This window comes from Copadichromis virginalis, linkage group LG19, assembly GCF_057382275.1.
Source record: "Copadichromis virginalis isolate Kocher_CV1m ecotype Utaka linkage group LG19, C_Virginalis_male_GT1.1, whole genome shotgun sequence".
NCBI lineage: Eukaryota > Metazoa > Chordata > Actinopteri > Cichliformes > Cichlidae > Copadichromis > Copadichromis virginalis.
In genome coordinates, this window is record NC_140636.1 from 34,219,467 (window position 1) to 34,238,429 (window position 18,963).

At 43.1% G+C, this 18,963-nt stretch overlaps 1 long non-coding RNA gene across 1 annotated transcript; it reads left to right on the plus strand.

Moving 5' to 3' along the window:
• The first annotated feature begins 4,844 nt into the window (after positions 1-4,844).
• On the plus strand, positions 4,845-17,680 carry LOC146686636 (uncharacterized). The gene is made up of 3 exons (XR_014916641.1): positions 4,845-4,933; positions 7,752-7,964; positions 17,464-17,680. It is a non-coding gene; the product is annotated as an uncharacterized LOC146686636 (long non-coding RNA).
• Positions 17,681-18,963: the final 1,283 nt, after the last annotated feature.

Genomic DNA, 18,963 nt, shown 5'->3' on the forward strand with positions numbered 1-18,963 from the left:
GAGGTGAGCCGAGTCTGAGGCCATGTTGATTATGTGTATATCAGATCAGATGATACAGGCCTCACATGGGTTTAGGGTGCAATTTATTTTTCCCTTGACATTTTTCTATTAAAATAATGGAGCCATTACCGCTGCAAAAAAACATCCACACTGCTCCGACGTGTGCTTCCGTAATCCGATATTTCACTGGAAATGCCTCAGTAATGATTTTTGATTTGATGGGAAACACTTTGGAGGAAAGGGTTTCCAGAATTTATGGGGTAAAAAAAGAAGTTTTCTCACTTTAAACTTTATTTATAAAGCAGCAATGTTTGTGAAACCTTAAGGCAAGCATGGCCCAGCTGAGCACAGTGAATTATTTTGGGTTTAAGTAGGCTATTTATCTTTGTCTTTATTGGGTCCCTCATTGGAACCGACTTTTCATTTTGTGGCAAAGAAAACACATGAGAGGAAGTAATAAAAGCTTAACAGTATTTTAAAAGAAGAAGAAAAAGTAGAAAGGTCCGTTTATGTAATGTTTTTTCCCTCCGCCCCTGTTGACTGGCTTGTCTTGATGTATTTTGATATTGGGCACTAATTGGAAGGATAGACTAGAGATAATATCCTTCCAGCTCTACCTAATATGCTAAGGTGCTGACAGGAGTTTATACATCTTATCTGTTCTCAATATCTCCCTTCCATATGGTTCAAATCCAATATGCTGAGGTGTAATTAAAGAAAATGGGGAGATGTAGAGATAGCTTCAGCCCGATGCCGGGGCCCCTCAGACACAGAGTGAGGGGTGAGGACAGACACGCTAAAGCTCAGAGCAATATTAGGTCCGGTTCATTCCACCAGGGGCCGCGTGCCTGTAACAGGTTCCCTATCAGTGACCTGCCCAGCTCTGCATCAGTCAGGTGCCGCGAACCAGCCACAAGAGGACGATTATCAGTTTAAAAGGAAAAAAAAGCAAGAACAGAAAGATATGCCCCGCTTTTAAGCCATGTTTTACTCATTAATTTATAACAAAGAAAAAAAAATATATGCAAGGTCAATTTGAATTCTGAAGCCAGAAATAATACATGCAAATGCAAGCATATTCAAATGGAGCTCGTGCCCTTTGAATCAAACCTCAAAAAGCAACCTCGGTATTGATTCGCAACAAAGACTCCATGATATTTCAAGTTTAAAGGAGAGATCCTCAACACACCACTAAGGCAGTCAGATCAATATCATTTTTTGATCAAAAGGGGGATTTGCCTTTGAAATGGCCAGATTAAACAGATGTTTTATTTTTCATTAGTTATACTGCACCTTTAAAAGCCCGCGGGGGGGGGGGGGGGTTCGTGTGTGTGTGTTTGGGGGGAAAGGAGGGGAGGGGGAATTACTTCACAGAAGAGACAATGAGAGTGGTATTTTTTAAGACCTAAAGTTTGACGGCTGAACTTTTTTTTTTTTACTCTTTACTTAATGTTCTATCGTTCGAAGTACCAATTTCTTTTCTTTTCTTTTCGTTTGTTTACCCCAGGTGGGCTCGGACATGAAATGGCTGGGATGGTGGCAGCTTGGAATGCCCCTGGGTATCTTGCTGCCATGGTGTTGTCAAAAGACCTGGGAGGGGGAGTGAGAAGGCTAGGATGGTCTCTTTTCTTTTTTCTTTTTCTTTTTTTTTTAAACCAAGAAAAAACAACGAAACTGAGCTTCTGTTCTCTTCGTTACAAAGAGATCGGCTGAATTCATTTATCATTATTATTATTATTATTATTATTTCCTTCTTATTACCCCTCATATGTTTTGGAACCGCTGCGGGTTGGAAAAGGCAGGACAGGACAAGGGTTTGAACATGAAATACAGTCAGGCTCCACATTTGTCATGTATTTTATTATTTCCCTTCCTCACCTCTCAGACCTGTAGGCAAGGTCCTTCATTTTTCACATGACTGGTTTTCTTATCATTGTGGGCCCTCTCTGCTGGCCTACGAGTGACTTAAAGGCAATAAAACACAAAACATTCTGTAAAACACAGATGCCTTACAGTGCCTTTCCGGGGAATTATGATAATAACTCAGGGATGGTTGGAGTGGCCAGGTCATTGTGGATGTGGGGAAGGGGGGCTAGGGGCGATGGGAGTAAGTTCACCGAGGTTCTTTGAGCAGGGACAGGTCAAGGTGGGCTGTTGGGCCTCCCCATCCGCCCTCCCTTTCCCAGCCTCCCCAGTCATAAACTCTTCCTATCATGCAGGATGCCGGCTACAGAAGGTACAAAGCAGAACCTCTTTGTCTTGTAGCTGCTGGGGATAAAGCAGTGGCTGATGGGAAAGCGGTTGCGTTGGCCCCCTGGCAACGGCGAGGTCAGCTGAAGAGTTGATCATAGCCAGGAGAGGAAAAACTCCTGAGTCAACACGACTCTGCAGTCTGCCCCCTGAGGGTCAGCTATCCTGTGAACTTGGTACTTTGTAATTTAGTTCCTCTGAAAGAGAAGACAGAAGGTGACAAGATTTTAAGTCGTCTTATTGCTGAACTGTCTGGTTATGATTTTTTTTTTTCGGTGTCTGGATTTGTTGCAGGGTGGAGGGAGGGGCTGGATGTAGTCCTACAACACCTTTCGAGTGTGTGAATGAGAAGGAGTGAGGACAGGAAACGAGTGTGGGCTCCACCACTGAGGTGCTGACAGAGGGGGGATAGAGGGGGCTGAGGCTGCACCTGTTCCGGCCCAGCACCCTCCCAGCAGGGCTTCGTCAGAGTCTCGGCCTTCTCCTGGCATCTGGGATGGGGGCCAGGCCCAGTCCCACCTCCAGCGTTTGCTCCACCTCTTCGCTGCTTGTGGATGAGAGACGAGAAACGCTGGAGGCTCCATCTGCCGAGGGCTCGCTGCGGTCTCCGCGGCCCGCCTGGGGAAGGGGGTTGCCGAGCCTCCACGACTCTGCCACGGGGGTCTCACAGTGGTAGACCACAATGCGGCACATCACGCGTCACATGCCAGCTGGCCAGGATTTCTCTCCTGTAAACAGAGACTAATGACCACTCAACACACACACACATAGAATAAATATCCCTTGGTGGAATGGAGGCGGGTGAGACTATGTAGGTGAAAAGACTTGGTTTGATTTCGTTAAAGGAGAGCAGCAGAACAAGGGGGTTCGTGTCACAGTGGGACATTGCTAAAGCTTCTCTCAGATGCTGACTATAAGTCCACTACATCACAGTCATGCAGTTTCCTGCTTACACGCAGCATCACAGGCCTCCCAGTGCTCTGCAAGCCTCTGGGCTCCAACAGGTCCACCCGCTGAGTCTGTAAAGCTCCCCTGTTGGATTTCTATCGCGTGGAACTGCATGGAGCAAAGAATTCAGCCAAGGAATCCTGTGATGGTTGGTTCTCCAGGCTGAAGGACATTAGTATCTCTATACTTCCTATCCGGTCTCCCTAGAATCTCCTTGTCCATGTCTCCAAAGCTCCGTTTTCCCCACATTCAATTAGATTATAATTATTTTTCACAACCCAGTAGTTTCATATATATGCCCCTCTGTCTAAATTGCCCCAATGTCCCAAGCATACACTTTCATAGGCATATTTATTTATATTCCTATATATAATTATATCAGTTGCAGGCTAGGAATAATGTGACATTGAGCGTTATTCCCCAGTTAAGCAGGGAGAGTGTAGAGAGGTCGCACGAGCTACACTGAGCCACTGGCAACCCAGGCCCTGCTGGTCCAACAGAGGATCTTGGCTTCATCTGCAAACTCGCAGTAAATATCTGGCCATCATTTATTTTAATTCACTCCTTTCTTGCTCAGATGGAATGGATTCTTAACCTTGTAGGACAAGGACACCCGCATGCTGCCTGCCTTGCCTTAGCTGCTAAATTATTCTTCATTCTTCAGGGGGAATAAAAAAAAAAGGGAAAAAAAGGAGTCCGGCGTTGTTCAAACTGTTAGCTCCAATGAAAAGCGTGCCTGAAAACATTGTCACTGAACCCTTGGACAAGGAAAAGAAGGGGAGTGGGCAGTGAAAGACAGAGTGGGAGAAGTGGGGGAGAGAGAAAAAGGGGAGGAGTGGTGGTGGGGTAGTCAGCAGCCTCCAGAGTGATTTATTTGCCAAATCAGGACACAATGAGTCGATTATGAGTCCTCTAATAAGAGAGAGTGTTTGGGGACCCACTAATTGGGCATGATTGAGTTGCAGTCTGGGAGCCGGGCGAAAAGGGAACCTGGTCGGCGGCTGTCATGCAATCATCAGCTAATCAGAGCTTTGAAATTAAAACTGCGTGTTTAGGGTAGAGGACGGGATAATGGCAGGGACCTGCCGGTGCTCTGAGGCAGCCTGAGGAGCCTGTCACTGTGTGTGTGTGTGTGTTTCTGCATGTTTGTTTGTGTTTGTCTTTAGGAGTACAGTATATGAGTGTGCGACGTGAATAAGGCAGATTGTATTGACAGTATGTGTGTGTGGCTGTGTGTGTTTGAGGCCTCTCGTCTCTGACTGTCATCTGCACTGGTCCTGATGAGGACAGTGAAGGAGATGTAATCAGCCCAGCCCTTGTACTAATGCTCATACAGTGTTTGTGTGTCTCTGAGTGCACATGTGTGTCCGGCTTTGTATTTCTAGATATACTAAATGCATGTAAAAGGCCAGTGTATTTAAGTGTGTAGGTCAGTCATTTGATTTTATTGAATTAATTACATACAGTGTTTTTCGCCGATAATTTCATTGAAAGGAAGGCTTTGCCGAGCAGATCGTTGTCCTGTTTCTACCCCCAAAACTCTGACATTAATCTCAGTTTTGAGCGGCTGTGCTCACATGTTGTCACTAGGGGGCAGTGTTTATCTGCAGTGCGTCGCGAGAGCACACGGACAGGACTAATTGATGTCAGGCGCTTCTTCTGGTTGTGTTGTTAAGAAAGAGATGGAAAGCAGAATATACCAGAAAAGAATGCGGTTTGTGCTTGTGTCTGTGAGGTAAGAAGGAAACAAAGCTTTTATTTAAGTAAGTAATTAAAAAGCGGCCTGTCGCACAGCTGACAGTGAAACATTTTCTTGATTGGCGCGCAGAAACCTTCAACGTAAACCGAGGCCATTATTATTATTTTTAAGTCATTAAACCTCCAGAACACGCCACACATTCCCCTAACTATGCCTGTGTCTTCTTCTTCCCCACCTTTAGTTTAATGTTAACGAGGATTGGGTTTGTAAGTTCAGATTTAGGTTTCTCTGAATTATTCCCCCTCCCCGTTTATATTATTAAACGGACTACTAGCTACCAGTAAACTTATCCAGTTAGAGTATTAAATTATAAAATATCTCAAAGTTTTCTTTTTTGTAAACACAGAAAACAACTTGGGTTGGTGGTAAATGGGGATTATAATGTGTGTTTTTATTTTGTGAAATCTTACATTTTTTATAATAGGTTATATACATGCATGCCAAATCTTCGTTTGCTGTGTAGAAGTATTTACATTTATAATTCATCTTTAAATTTCCATTTATACCTCTGGTTGCTGTTTATTATGATCCAAAATATAATTATATTAATGCAGCACTTACACACTTGCTGAGTGACTCATAGATGCCTGATGCTGAGTCTATAATATGTAAAATGTGTAACTCTTTTTTTTCTTACACACCCAGTTTTAATGTGTAATTTATGATTCTCTGAGCCACCTTGTATTCAGTCTGTATCTACAAATTACCTGCCTAAACAAACAAACGCACACAGTATTTTTCAATCCTCCTAAGGCCTTGTCTAATTGTAAATGCACCTTACATCTAAAGAAGGCCTCACTATAAAAATCTGAAGTGGGTTTAGGCATAAATGGATTAATTCCCAAAGAATGTCCTTTGCTCTTCCTCCCGTAATTTCATTTGCAGGGTCCACAGGATGAATAGCCAAGCAGGCAGTGATGTGGAACTGGAGGACAGGCCTTGCGGGGCCTGGTGCTGCTGCACCACAGCCTTCAGGTTATGTTACCTTGATAATGTCACAGCTGCAGGAACCACACCGCCCACCGTACAGGACACAGGAAATCCAATTATCTGTCTTCTAATGTGTGGGAATTTTACGCTCTCATTTCTTAAGCTTTGGCTTGAGTTGTGCCTTAGGGCAAAACCTACCTGAGAAAGATTCCTGGGATTGTTATTTATTTATTTTCTAAGAAAAGAAACACATCCATTTTCACTGGAATCAGTATAGGAAAGTTAGACTGCAGCGGAATCCAGAATGGAATTGTTTTCCTGATAAAATGCAGAATTATAGCTCATTAAGTTGGATTATAATGTAAGAAATACTTTTGCTGGTCACGTGAAAACAGGTAAAGAGGAGCAACCCTAATTTGTCCTGGAGTTCGGTCGCTGTGATGGCTTGCATATGGGAGCAGGTCCTCCCACCTGCATGGGTCCCCCAACTGTTTTTGATTTAATTAAAAGGAAGAGAGTGCATCAATTTCAACTGCGTGGCAGGGAGATGACAGTACACAAATTGAAAGTAAGCATCGCAGCGGAACAGGACACGGGACGCTGGCCTATCATTAACATGGAAGACAATTCTGTGTGCAATGTAACAAGATTAGAAACATTATCATCAGTCCACCGCTAGACACGAAGCTCAAGCACAGGAAAAAAAAAGTCTCAAGAAGGCTTTTTATTCGGGACAGGACTAAGTGAGACCGGCTTTAGAAAACAATAGAAATGTGGCATGGCTGTCATAACATTCAGCTGATTGCACACCTGTAGAGAAAAGTGGGGTTTTTTTTGGGGGGGGGGGGGGGGGGTTATAATGCCTGGGGGAAAAAAAGTGACACTCATCCCTTCGGGAGGTTTAATGTTTCCTGCTACTTTACCCCACACAGCAGCGATTATGGATCTCATAAGTGATTATGGATCTGTCCCCCCATCCCCTCCCTGCTGAATCTCCAGCACATATCTTTTGTTTTAGCGAGAGGGTTTGGTTTCGAGCAGATCCGAAGGAATGTGAATGGGCTCTGAGCTCGAGGAGGAGCCCCCATTAATGAACAGTAAAGACAGATGAGTCTCGCTCATGCCAGGCAGGTTGCCTCAATTGGATTAGTGAAGCCGGGGTTGGGATGGATAGCTGTCTATGTGCCAAGTGGCCATTAGCTCGGCCAGGATGCCAATATGAGTGTATACAAAAAACAGGCTCAGGATTCCCCTCGGCAATCTCAAGCTAGAGTCAGCAGCTGACAGTATCTGAGGCAATAAACTTTAGTTACGTGCTAATATAGTGATAAACATTTATCAGCTATGATAATGGGGGGGTTAAATGGTTGATTTAATCCTGCTTTTATTGTCCTGAAAATACAAATATCAGAATCTGTTACAGGTCATTTGTCAGTGGCTGTCACGCTGCACTTTATGAATGGAAAGCCGCTCATTCCTGGCATGTATCAGAGCGAGCTGATGTGTTTCCAAGGCTGATGTCATGTTCTCCGTGGGGCGATGATGGGCACTGTACATGTCAGTGGACACCAAGGGCCCTACTCCAACCAACTATACAAATGGGCAGAAGTGCGAAGAGCTGGGGAAATGTTATCAATCACTGTACGTCTCAGAGGAGCTGCTGGCGTTTGTGTAGAGAGTCCCGCTCATACTGATACATATAAAAGGCTGTGTGATGTATTAGAGCAGATGAGCAGGGGCACATGACTGACAGCTCATTTGACAGCCCCAGGAAAGTGTGCAGGGAAGTTTCAATCTAATATAATGCTGCTGAAGGAATGAAATGGTGGTGTGAGATTATGTCTTCATGTTATATCCCCTCTAGGACAACGCAGACTGAATGGGATGAATATGATGCGGCTGACCCCCCGCCTCGGTCGAGAAGGAACAGGTGCCTTATGGGTGCCAGACGCCACAATCGACTCTAGGTTGAGACCTCCTGACCCATGACTTTCTCCACAATCCATTTCAGTCTAGTGAACCAGGTTTCTGAAGGAGGGAAAAACAAGAAACTGAAACCTTGATCAAACCTGTACCTGTGGGTAAACAAAAACATGTTTGTTTGTTTTTTTTGTTTGTTTTTTGTGGTGTCCTGCATTATGAATCCGCTGTCTCATGGGGATTTCCACATAGGTAATCTCTGTCATTCAATCGCTCCACTGCAGAAGCTGGGTCCTCCAGAAACAGGATAGCCACAAAACAGACATTAATATTAAGTGCCAAGGAGATCAGCTTCTCTTTGACCTGCTCTTCTTTCTCCTTTTTTCATAAGAGCAGAATATTGTTAGGTCACATGCATCTTGAAATCAATACTCCGTACTCACCGGTGTACGTTTACACTCATAATTTTCATGCTAAGCTACTTTTTTGTCTTTTTTTTTTTTTAATACAGAGACCATTTTTATTGATATAATATTAATGGAACCAAAGCTGTCTTCTAAAAATACTCCTGCTTACCAAACTCAGAGGTCACTGAGGTCACAGAACTTTCCTTAATTACACCAGAAATGTAAAATTATTTTACCAGAAAGCTATTAAAGCCCAGGAGACTCAAACCTCCCAATGCGTGTGCCCACAAAGATCAATCATAGAGGGCTAATTAGCCATTTTACAGCTATTTAAAAAAAAAAGAAACTCAGCCCTTTTCATTATGGGCCATCTATTTTTCCAACATTATGGCCTTTTTTATTTCCCCCCCTCAGCTTCTGGAAGTTATTAGAAACTTCTGCTGCATGGAGAAATAAAGCATCAACTTTCCGTATTAGATGTGTCAGGCTTTCTTCCTCTCCGTCCACGTTTTATTCTTAGAATGAGGTCAGCAGTTGGCCCGCGAGCGTTGAGTGTCAGCTGCTGTTTTTCCATTGAAACAGACTATACTCGGGTGTTTAGCCCTCTGACAGGCCTGACGTCGGCCTCCTAGCAGCCCCAGTGACCACAGAACCTGATCTCACACAATCAAGCAACTGTGTCAGCCCAGTCTAAACTCGCTGTTCCCAAAGGTGTCTCTCTCTCTCTCACACACACACTTTTTACTTTTTACTTTGTGTACGTCTCCTCTTTTTTTCCCCCTCCTACATTTCCTACACTTCAACTTTTGCACCTTCTGATGGCGTCCATATTTCCCTGCTAATCTGCGGAAGCCCTGCAAACATTCGTATTGTCTAAGTGATCATTAAAATTTATGGCAAGCTGACTTCATCCAGCTTGCTAGGCCTCGTCGGCATAAGTCATAATTATGTGATGACATTGTAAGACGGAACGTCCACGCTGGCCCACTCGCCCGGGCTTGTTAAATGATGTAATTAGCCTACCTAAGAGGTGAACACTCCAGATTGGATAAGTTATTAAATGTTTGGATGAACCTGAGCTCCATTTCCCTATCACTGTCTTCCCCTCATTCTCGCCCCCTCCCTTCTTCCCCCATTAGCCCATTAGCAGTTATGTGATACTATATGCTGATGGGGCAGTGGACAGAGAAAGTGGGTAAATTAAGCCTGACCACTGGTTGTGTTATGGGCTGCTCTTATTATAAGGTGCCACTGAAGGACACTGCAAGGCTTAAGTGTACAGCGCATCAGTGACGGACACGCGACCAACAATGACCCGACGGTACGGCATATTTGTGCCGTCAGTTGCATGCTATGTGCTGATTACGTTCATTAGGATCTTCTATAAGTCATGTGACTCGCTGTTCTCACCCCTGGAAACTATTGAAAGTGACTGTACTGTACAACAAACACAGGTCAGACGTGTCAAATTTAACCCATCAGATTGCTCAATTTGTCCCCAGTTAAGCTGTAATGGAAGGCAGCGCACTGAGGTTGACAGCGCGCCTGCCACCGGGCCCTTGAGCCTCGGTGTGTGCGTCACTGTGCGGCTGTGTGTGTGTGTGTTGTGCTCCACCAGAGGGTGTCACCAACCGTGACTGTGTGTTATTCACACTGACGAGTTCCACTGTTCACTGTCACCTCTCATTGTGAGGGGAAATAAGCCTGTGGAGAGAGAGCCTGCCACCAGGGGGGAGGGTGGAGGACAGAGTGGGGCCCCCTTACAACCACAGCCCCAAAGACTGGCTTCTCCTTCAAGCTCAAGATTGCTAAATATCAGCATGCATATTGGGGATAAGAGGAGGATGTTCAGATAGACGCTGAACAGTCTGACTGTGGTTTCTAACACATTTTTACAGACAGAGGCGGAAGCTGATTTGTGTGTGTGTGTGTGTGTGTGTGTGTGTGTGTGGGGAGGGGGTGGGTGTTATGGTGTTTGATTTGTTGTGAAGACTCGAGCAGCAGGACTCAGCAGAGTCCAGGTTGGCCCAGCAGGCCCGCCGAGAGTGACACTTCCTCTCTCTGTCTCGTCCTGCGGAGAGCCTTGACAGCAGGGACCTGGTGCTGAGCCGCGTCCCCGTTCATCATCACCAGAGCCAACCACCCACAGCGGGCAGGGTTGGGGGGGGGGGACTCAGTTAACTCTGTCACCCCACTGTCCCTCCCCCCTATGTGCCTCTGTCCCCCCTCCTCTTCCTCCTCTTGCTCTGTCTTTGGCCCATCTCCAGAGAGACTAAAAAGCCGGTCTCTCTCTCTCTCTCTGCTCCCCTGATTGTTTTTGTTCCTGTGAGCAGACAAATAGAGTTTGGCCTCTTACAAAAGAAAATGCTCAAGCTCATCTGATCTTACTGCCCTAAGGAGTGGCCTGGCCTGAAGGGCTAGTGATTGGAAAATTACAGTGCTGCTCCAGCCATATTGTCAGGGAGTCTAGTCCAGTCTCTTGTGTTTGTGTGAAAGGCCATCAGATGTGTGGCCAGTTGTCCGCTTTTAAGACCGCTGTTGGCTGTAATTGTGTAGGAACCGTAACCGTGGTAACTTCACCAAGGATAATATGCAGTATTTATATTTCTGATTGGTTATGTTTTTACAGAGCAGGTAAGCCTCTCTTAATTTTCTTGTTTTTAAATTAAGGAGCTTTGCGTTTACATGCTTTATAAAAAGAAAACATAAATTAGCCAAAGTCTAGTCTGCAAATTCAGTGACAGACATCAGAAATTTGGTCTTTGAGTGACAATACCTGTTGCAGCTCCAGAGTGACGCTGAAGCCCCCTGTCCCTGCCTCACAAGTGGCTCTCTGATAAGTGATTACAATTGGGGAGAAAGGAGGAGTAAAACAAGGGCCTTGTCAGCACAGACCCTCCAGATTTGAGGTCAATTTCGCTCCCTGATTGCGTCTATTTTTGTGGCGGTTATGCTGGGGGAGGGAGAGACCAAGTGGGAGAGTTTACCGTCGCCCGTCGAAGCCAGCATCATCATCATCAGCTGACGAGCAGGCGCCGACGCCCGACTTGCCTGACGGTTTCCTGCCCCCCCGCCACACACTCCGCTCCTTTTACTCTTCACGCCCGCCCCTCCAGCTTTTCCATCGTCCCCTATCTGCGCTCCCCTACCACCCCTTGGCCCTGGCCCTCTGCCTGCTCTTTCGCTCACCCCCACCCCCTCCCCATGTTCGCAAATCACTTCTTCCCGTGTCAGCAGGTAAATTGTTTTGTCCTCCCATTCCCAGCTTTCATTACCTTGTGTAAATTAAGCGATATGTCGTCCACCGGTGCGCGCCAGAGCACTCACCGCGCCAACGCCAAAATCATGAGATTTGGCATAATAAATGAAGACAAACTGGCAGTAGCAGTGCTCCTCTCCGCGCGGGCTCGCCTTCATTATTCGCTTAACTTGCCGGAGAAAATGACTTAACCCTGACCTGTGTATTACGTCCCATATTCACTCCAGATAAAAGCCTTTTTACAGCACACAACAATTTATATTCCAGCAAAGAGGCTGCTTTTCTCTGTCAGTTTTCCAATCTCAGCTCCTGAACACACGTCATTAAACTTGTCTTGCCTTCCTGTATTTGTCCATCAGTCCTTCTTTTTACATAAAATCTGGCAGCATTATTCTGGGATTTGATGGCACCCACTCATTTTTCCCCTTGGAATGTTTGATTGGAAGAAATATAGCCGGGCCGGGGCTATCTCCTCTCTTCTGTGGAATCATGCACTTGATGAAATAGTGTTCCCTCAGCAAGAATAATAAAAACAGACTTGTGCATTACAGGGGGCTCTCAATCTGCCAGCCGGGCTGAGCTGAGCCGAGCGAAAAAACCCACCCTGCCTCCTGACAGATTTTTATAGTTATCCCAGCAGATAAATGGAAACGGTGACCAGGCTGGGGAAGGCCACTCTGGGCTGCAAGCCTGGACAGAAGCATGATGTGTGGCGCGAGCGTTAAAGGTTCGGCTTCTGAGACGAGCATGCTGCCACCGCCACATTTGTCCTTTTGCAGCGTTTATGAAGAGAAACCTCTGGGAAAATGTTCCTTGTGGTGCAGCACAGATATGTTTGACTGAAACACCCACGTTAATGCAGTTTGCATTAGAAAACCTTACAATAGCGAGGGAGTAGGAAGTTCTGCGTCACATGCTGTGGTCTAGCTCCATTGAGAATGAACTGTAGAAGATGAAAAGGGTGATTGCAACTGTCCTCTGGGTGATAGGTGTTCACTTTCCAATTTGGAAGTGTCAGCATTACTATAATATCAAGCTCACTTGAATGTAAAAGGTCATAGACACTTTACATAAAGTCGTTCATTCACTGTTACTGAAGCACAGCCTGCAGTAGTTAAAGTGTTTCAGTTTGTGCTGGAGCACACGATGAAACTTTGGTGTTTTCACACAATGTAGAAGGCCGCTGCAAAATCAGTAATACAGTTACCTTTTAATGCAACAGAAAAGAGGAAATACAATAAAAATATTGTGCAAACATATTACTTATTTGCTACATTCACCTAAATAAATTGGACTTTAAATATGTAAACATTTTAGTTGTTTTTAAGCTGCAGTCTTGTTCAGTCTTTTGCGTCTCAGTGACATTACATTAAATACAGAACAGCTTCAGTTTTCTTGGACTAAAGTGACGAAGGGAAGAAAAAAAGTTGCTTCTCTTGTGTATCCTGTGGAGCTGGGGGGAAAAAGTTTGACTAGCTGTATTATATTTACACACAAAAAATGTGAAATTAAATGAAACCAGGCATGTAACAAGGATTATGATTACTGAAATAAAGAGAAATTCTTAAAGGCTTAAATGGAGGTTAAAAAGTTCCACTGTGGTTTGCACCTTAAGGTTTTGCCTTCTGGGAAGATAATCAGCCATAAATGGTGCTCGTTTCCACTTAACAGGCCCTGATTAATCAGCCGAACTGCATGGGCTAATCAATCGACTGCTAGTGCTTTCCGCACTGGACCTGGAGAGCTTCATGTAGTCTGAGTAATCCTCCTTCTCTTACTCCTCTGTTCAGCGGCAGGCGTCGTGGAGAGCAATACATTTGTGAGGGATGAGCACAAAAAGGCCCACAGTTGTGATTTTGTAAATTGGTGTGAAATTCAAGGCTTCTTTCTATAACCCTTAAATAGTGCACGTGCATCCCAGTTACATTTTATTGTCTTGTTTGTAATTTTTATTAAAAATGAAGAGGTTTATTAGAAGCAAATGAGTAAAGAAATTGCACTTTTTATTTTCACAATATAAGTCAGTTACCTCCTTATTTAGCTTATAGTAGTGTTAGCTTTTTTGTTTTACTGATATGAAATTGACCAGACACACTTATATAATATATATAAGCATACTTAAGCATGTAAAAAGGCTATCAGCGGAATTGTCTTTTTGTTTTGTTTTTACAGAAATGGCATCAGTGAAATGTTAAAGTCTTCAGGAAAGTTTAGATTTATCTTCAGAACTGCCAGTTTTAATTATTTCTACTAATGCGTCTGTAATAGACAAATCAGAAGAGCTCAATATTTTCCTCATCCCTTCCCGGGAGGTGAAAAAGATCAACTTATTGGCTCAGCTTCACCTGCTCACCTGCTAAATTGAAATGTCAAACATGTAAAGCAGACTGACATGGCTACCTGTGGCACTGATGCAGTTCAGACAATGTACAAACGGGTCTCCAGATACGCAGCACAACAAACACTGTGAGTGTTTGATTTGCTTGTCAACAAAACTGTGCTCCTGAGGTTTGTGGGCCAGCTTTTTAGATAGTGTTGTTAACGGCATATGTCATTTGAGGATTGAAAACTGGAGCCATTGAATCTTAATGAGAGACCGTTTACATTCAGCCCTCTGCACTGTGCTTTCAATGTGGTTAAACTAGGCTTATGTTAGGGAGTTTATAACCAGTCTAGAAGGTAGGCAAAATTTAAATGTGCAATGTTTTACAGTGTATACAATGTTTATGCTCTAATAATTAAATTACATTCACTTACAGATGGTCTACAACGGTGCTGTCACCCATTTATTGTTTATGGAGCCAGAATGTAGCATATTTGGAGTGGCTGTTAATTTACAAGCGAATGCTAGAAAGAGTTGTTAGCAAGCTGCATTTAGACATGGATACCTGCCAATTAGTGCTAAATAAATCAGTGAAACAAACAAGTTACTAGATGTTCACTTACCAAAACTGTACCACAAACTGTTGGCGCATCGAACTGCAACATTATTGGCTTGATAATTGCATTAAAAATACTCAAAAGGCAGCGGTGTCGTAAAAATGGGTGATGGGTCCAGTTCAGTGACTCCACTTAATGGATGTGAAGCCAAGGAGACAGCTATTGGCTACAGCCACCTGCCTTAACTTCCACCTGAAAGTTAAAGTGGCCACACCCACAAGAATCTTTTATAAAGTGAAAATGGAGCCTGAACACCTAATTGCCCCCAGTGCATCCACTATGGTGTGTATGACAGAAAGCACTTAAAGACAGAATGAAGAGTTAGCAGGTTGGTAAGTCACATTCACTTAGGACTTCTGGAAGTAGTTCTTCGGCTGGAGCGATGTATGTTTTTAGGTTGTCATCATGTTGGAAGATCAGACTAAATCTTCACATTTATTCATGATTCCTTCCACCCTGATGAGATTCCCCTCCAGAAACACTCCGAAGCATCCCCACAGTATAATACTCCCTCCCCTGTGTTTCACAGTGGGGATGCTTAACCTTCGTGCTGTAGGCCTCTCCCTTATTTCTCCAAATCGAGCTTCCAGTATCCATAATGTTTCTGCAGGTTGTCCTCAGCATATTTTAGTGTGGCTTAAAAGTGTCGCTTCTGCAGAAGAATTCTGCAATTCCCGACTTTCAAAAGTCGTTCACTCGTGTCTTGACAGTTTTTCTGGGGTCTGTAGACACATCTCATAGTATTTTTTCCAGACTTCTTACCTTTGCCAGGTTTTTTCTGTACTATGTGGCTCTCTTTGAATTTCTTAGTAATGCTTCTGGCTTCAGCTCTTGACCCTTGGAAATGCTGTCATAACTTTGTATAAACATCTCCTGCTTTGTGAACGTCAGTAATTTTTTTTCTCAAGTCTAAACTCATTTTTGTTTTTGGCACTATGCTTTCTTGAGTGATAGCTCAAACCATTGCTGAAGTCTTTATAATGTGCGTAAATTCGAATGTAACCTGAGTTTCAACTTAATTTTCCAAGATTAGAGGATTACAAAGTTAAAGCAGTTAAAAGATCAGTTTTTCAGGGGGCTAATAATTTTGACCATGGTATTTTTTTTTTTTTCTGGAATAATTCTGTTATTTTGTTTAGATTAAATTAATTTATTCTTTTTAAAAAATAAAAATTAGTATATATAGAAATGTTGAAAATCCTTTGCTTCATTGCTTTTGACAAAAAAAAATCATAGTGGAAGCAATACATCTGTCCTCATCTGTAACTTAAGTCTTCTTTTACTTGCAGTTAAATATTTTTGAGCGATGAAAAAGATGCCACATAACAATAATCGAAACATATTAACAGACACCCTCGTAAGATTAGTTTTTTAAAGAGAGACAGATCTGTCAGAGAACTCTTCAAATCGTTCCCAGATCGGTCTAAAACGGCTCTGACAAAGATGATTTAAAATGTAAAGAGCTGGCGCTCAGCTCTGTAACCCTTCCCCTTCTCTAAAAGGACAGAGAAAAGAATGATACAAACAGAAGGGGAAAAAACTCAAATCCAACTCATTTTTTACTGTATGAAAGTTTCACAAGGTCGTTGGGAGAGTCATGTTAACACAATACCTGAATACAGATTTGTTTCCTTGTTCTACAAGTCACGCAGACTCGAGTCTTTAAGCGATCATTATTACCATACAAATAGACAGATCTATTTAACAACCCCCTTTTTATCGCATAACACTTATTCTTTAGTGTTGCTCCCTGAAAGGCACTGAAATGTGTCTCTCCCCCTACTTACTCTTCCCCTCTTTCTTTTTTTCTTTCTTTTTTTCTCCCCGGGAAATCGTCTCCGGGTTGATAAAGGCTCAGAGCAATAGAAGAAGCAAGGCTGACATCTTCTTAAGAGATGATAGGAGAGCCAAATCAAATAGGATGGAGCAGTCACTCTTTTCACAGATAGGTAGCTCATTTCTGGTGGCTGAGAGTTTGCATCCCTAGTGACGCTCTGCCTGGGAAAGATAGCTCGCTCGGACTCCATTCATTATTTCATTCCCTGTCTCCTCTTTTCACATCTTAGCTACTTCTTTCTTCTTCTTCTTCTTTTTTTTTTTTTGCTTTAATGAGTTGCCTATTTTTCTCAAGTGTTGATGGCGATCTTGGAATTTAGATTTGGAGACAAAGTGTTTAATCACAAGCGTTTTTCATTTGCCAAGAAGAGGCAAAAAAAAAAAAATCAATTATTTCTATTAGACAATGCTGATTGAAAATGAATGGAAGTGGTAACATTTTGAAACAAAGGCTCCACGGAGACAAAGATAAGTGTCAGTCTGCTACCCCTGAGGTGTGATGTGCGGTTTGGCTTAATAAGCAGTTTGCAAAAACATTAGCTATTAAATCTTTGCAGAGGGTTGATACAAACACAGCAGTTTATTAATAATAACAGCTCATAATTCTGTACTTTTAGTGTCACATTGTTCCTCGCAGAGTCCATGTTGAGCTTCCGATGTAGCGAGCTTCTTTATTTTTTTTGTTTTCACAAACACGTACCTTGACGCATAAAGATGTAACTTCATCAGAGGAAATTGCAGGAACTTTCCTCGTCCAATTATTTATTGCAACACTTACTGAATGAAGCTTCCAAACTCCATATGATATTCACTTTGGCACTTTGTGAAGAGCACTTTGCTATCGCATCCCTCACATTTACTGCAAATCCCTTAGAAAATTATTTCTAAATATTAACTTCTCTTGCAGAGAGCTCATTCAAAAGAAGAATTACACGACAGATAAAACACTTTATCACCAGTGAAAGACTAGACAATGTACGTTGAGAAATTGGGAAGAAGGCAGAAACAATGAATATTAAGTGCCTAAGAATCCAAAGCTGCTGACTAAATTGAAACAGTATATCCTGAGGGGGTACGGTTTCCAAATTGCTAATTACTGCCTCTGAAAGGGGGCTGTTTCTGATATGTTTGCTTGTGAAAGGCTGCCACTTAATGAAGCAGTGGCTAAAGTTTTTTTCCCCCTTTCTTTCTTTTTTAATATTCCCACACTCCAGCTTTCAGGGCTCTCTCCGGACTTTCCTCCCAGGCCAGAACAATGGCGGGCCCAGGAGCCCAGCTTCCCCACAGGCCCAATGAGAGGAGGCCGGGGGCTGGGTACTGAGGGAGCCGCTCAGCATGCTGAAATATGGAGGCGACAGATAAGGTGGCAGCGGCACAGAGAGGCCCTCTCCCATGGGCCCAAGGGGAAATTTGCAGTTATTAAGAGGAAGATGAGAGCGATTAAATGGCTTTTGTACTCATTTTCACTGACTTTTCTTTTTTATTATTTGGGCTGCCTTCATCTGATAGATGAAAGAAATGGTAAATTACTTTTTTTTGTTTCATTCAGCAACAACACTAGCATTGAGAAAACATCATTACAGTGAGCTTCAATCATAAAACACTTATTAGTCTACTATTGTTTTAAAAAGTGTGGCTGCAACAGAATTACTGTAATCTGACATCTGGAACTACAGTAATTACAAATTTAACATGGTTTGGGATTTTGGTTTGAAGAAATTGGACAAAATGTAACATTGATACATACACAGCATGTGCATGTTTCTATGTATGCAGTCATTTTATGGATGAACACAGCTGGGAGCAGCTATAGAAGCTTGTGCAATTCAACAACAGCCATGCAGCAAATAGAAAGCTCTTTGATTTTGCTTTTACTCAAACTGTGTGACAGATAATTTCCCACTGAACAGCTATATGACACACTGCTCTGCAATGCACTGTGAGGTCTAACAGTGCAATCCAACACAACGGTGCCTTAAAAAGAGAGTGAGTAAATTGCATACTCACAACACAGTGCAAACCTGTTGCTAATAATACCTCAAGCCTTCACATAGTGTTAGATATGCTTGAGAAAAGAGCAGAACAGTGGTGCAGTGTCACCTAACAGCAAGGAGATTCCTGGTTTGAACCGCTTCGTCAGCTGGGGCCTTTCTGCCTTGAGCACCCCCACTTACCCACTCACCAGTGCAAACCTAAGCTGGGCAAGCAGTTAAGAAAATGGATGGATGCTTTAAAAAGTCTCCTTCAGGCATTTTTTAGTAGGATTTTTTACCTTTCGAGATGAAAAAATAGGACGAAAAATGTTTTTCCCCCGGTTTACTATAGCATCCAATATTTCTCCTCATTCAGTCAAAGTCAGCCCTCACTGTTGGAGTATTTGCATTGCTGACTTCAGATTTAGGTAACACACTTATGAAGTTGACTTTGGTTAATGCTAATATTACACAGTGCTGTGCAAAAGTCATGAGCCATCCCTTGTGTCTTTATTTGGGGAAATGGGTGAAGAGATTAATTGAAAAATGTGTAAGCATAAATGGAAATACAGTATATAAGGCAAAAACACAGTTTGAACAATTCTATTAAGCTTGAAAGTCACTGTGTGGTATGACCACCTTTATTATTCAGTATAGTCTGAACTCTCTTAGGCAGCTTTCTTGTAATTTCTTTAGGTAGTCTTCAGGAATAGTTCTCCAGGCTTCTTGAAGACATTCAAA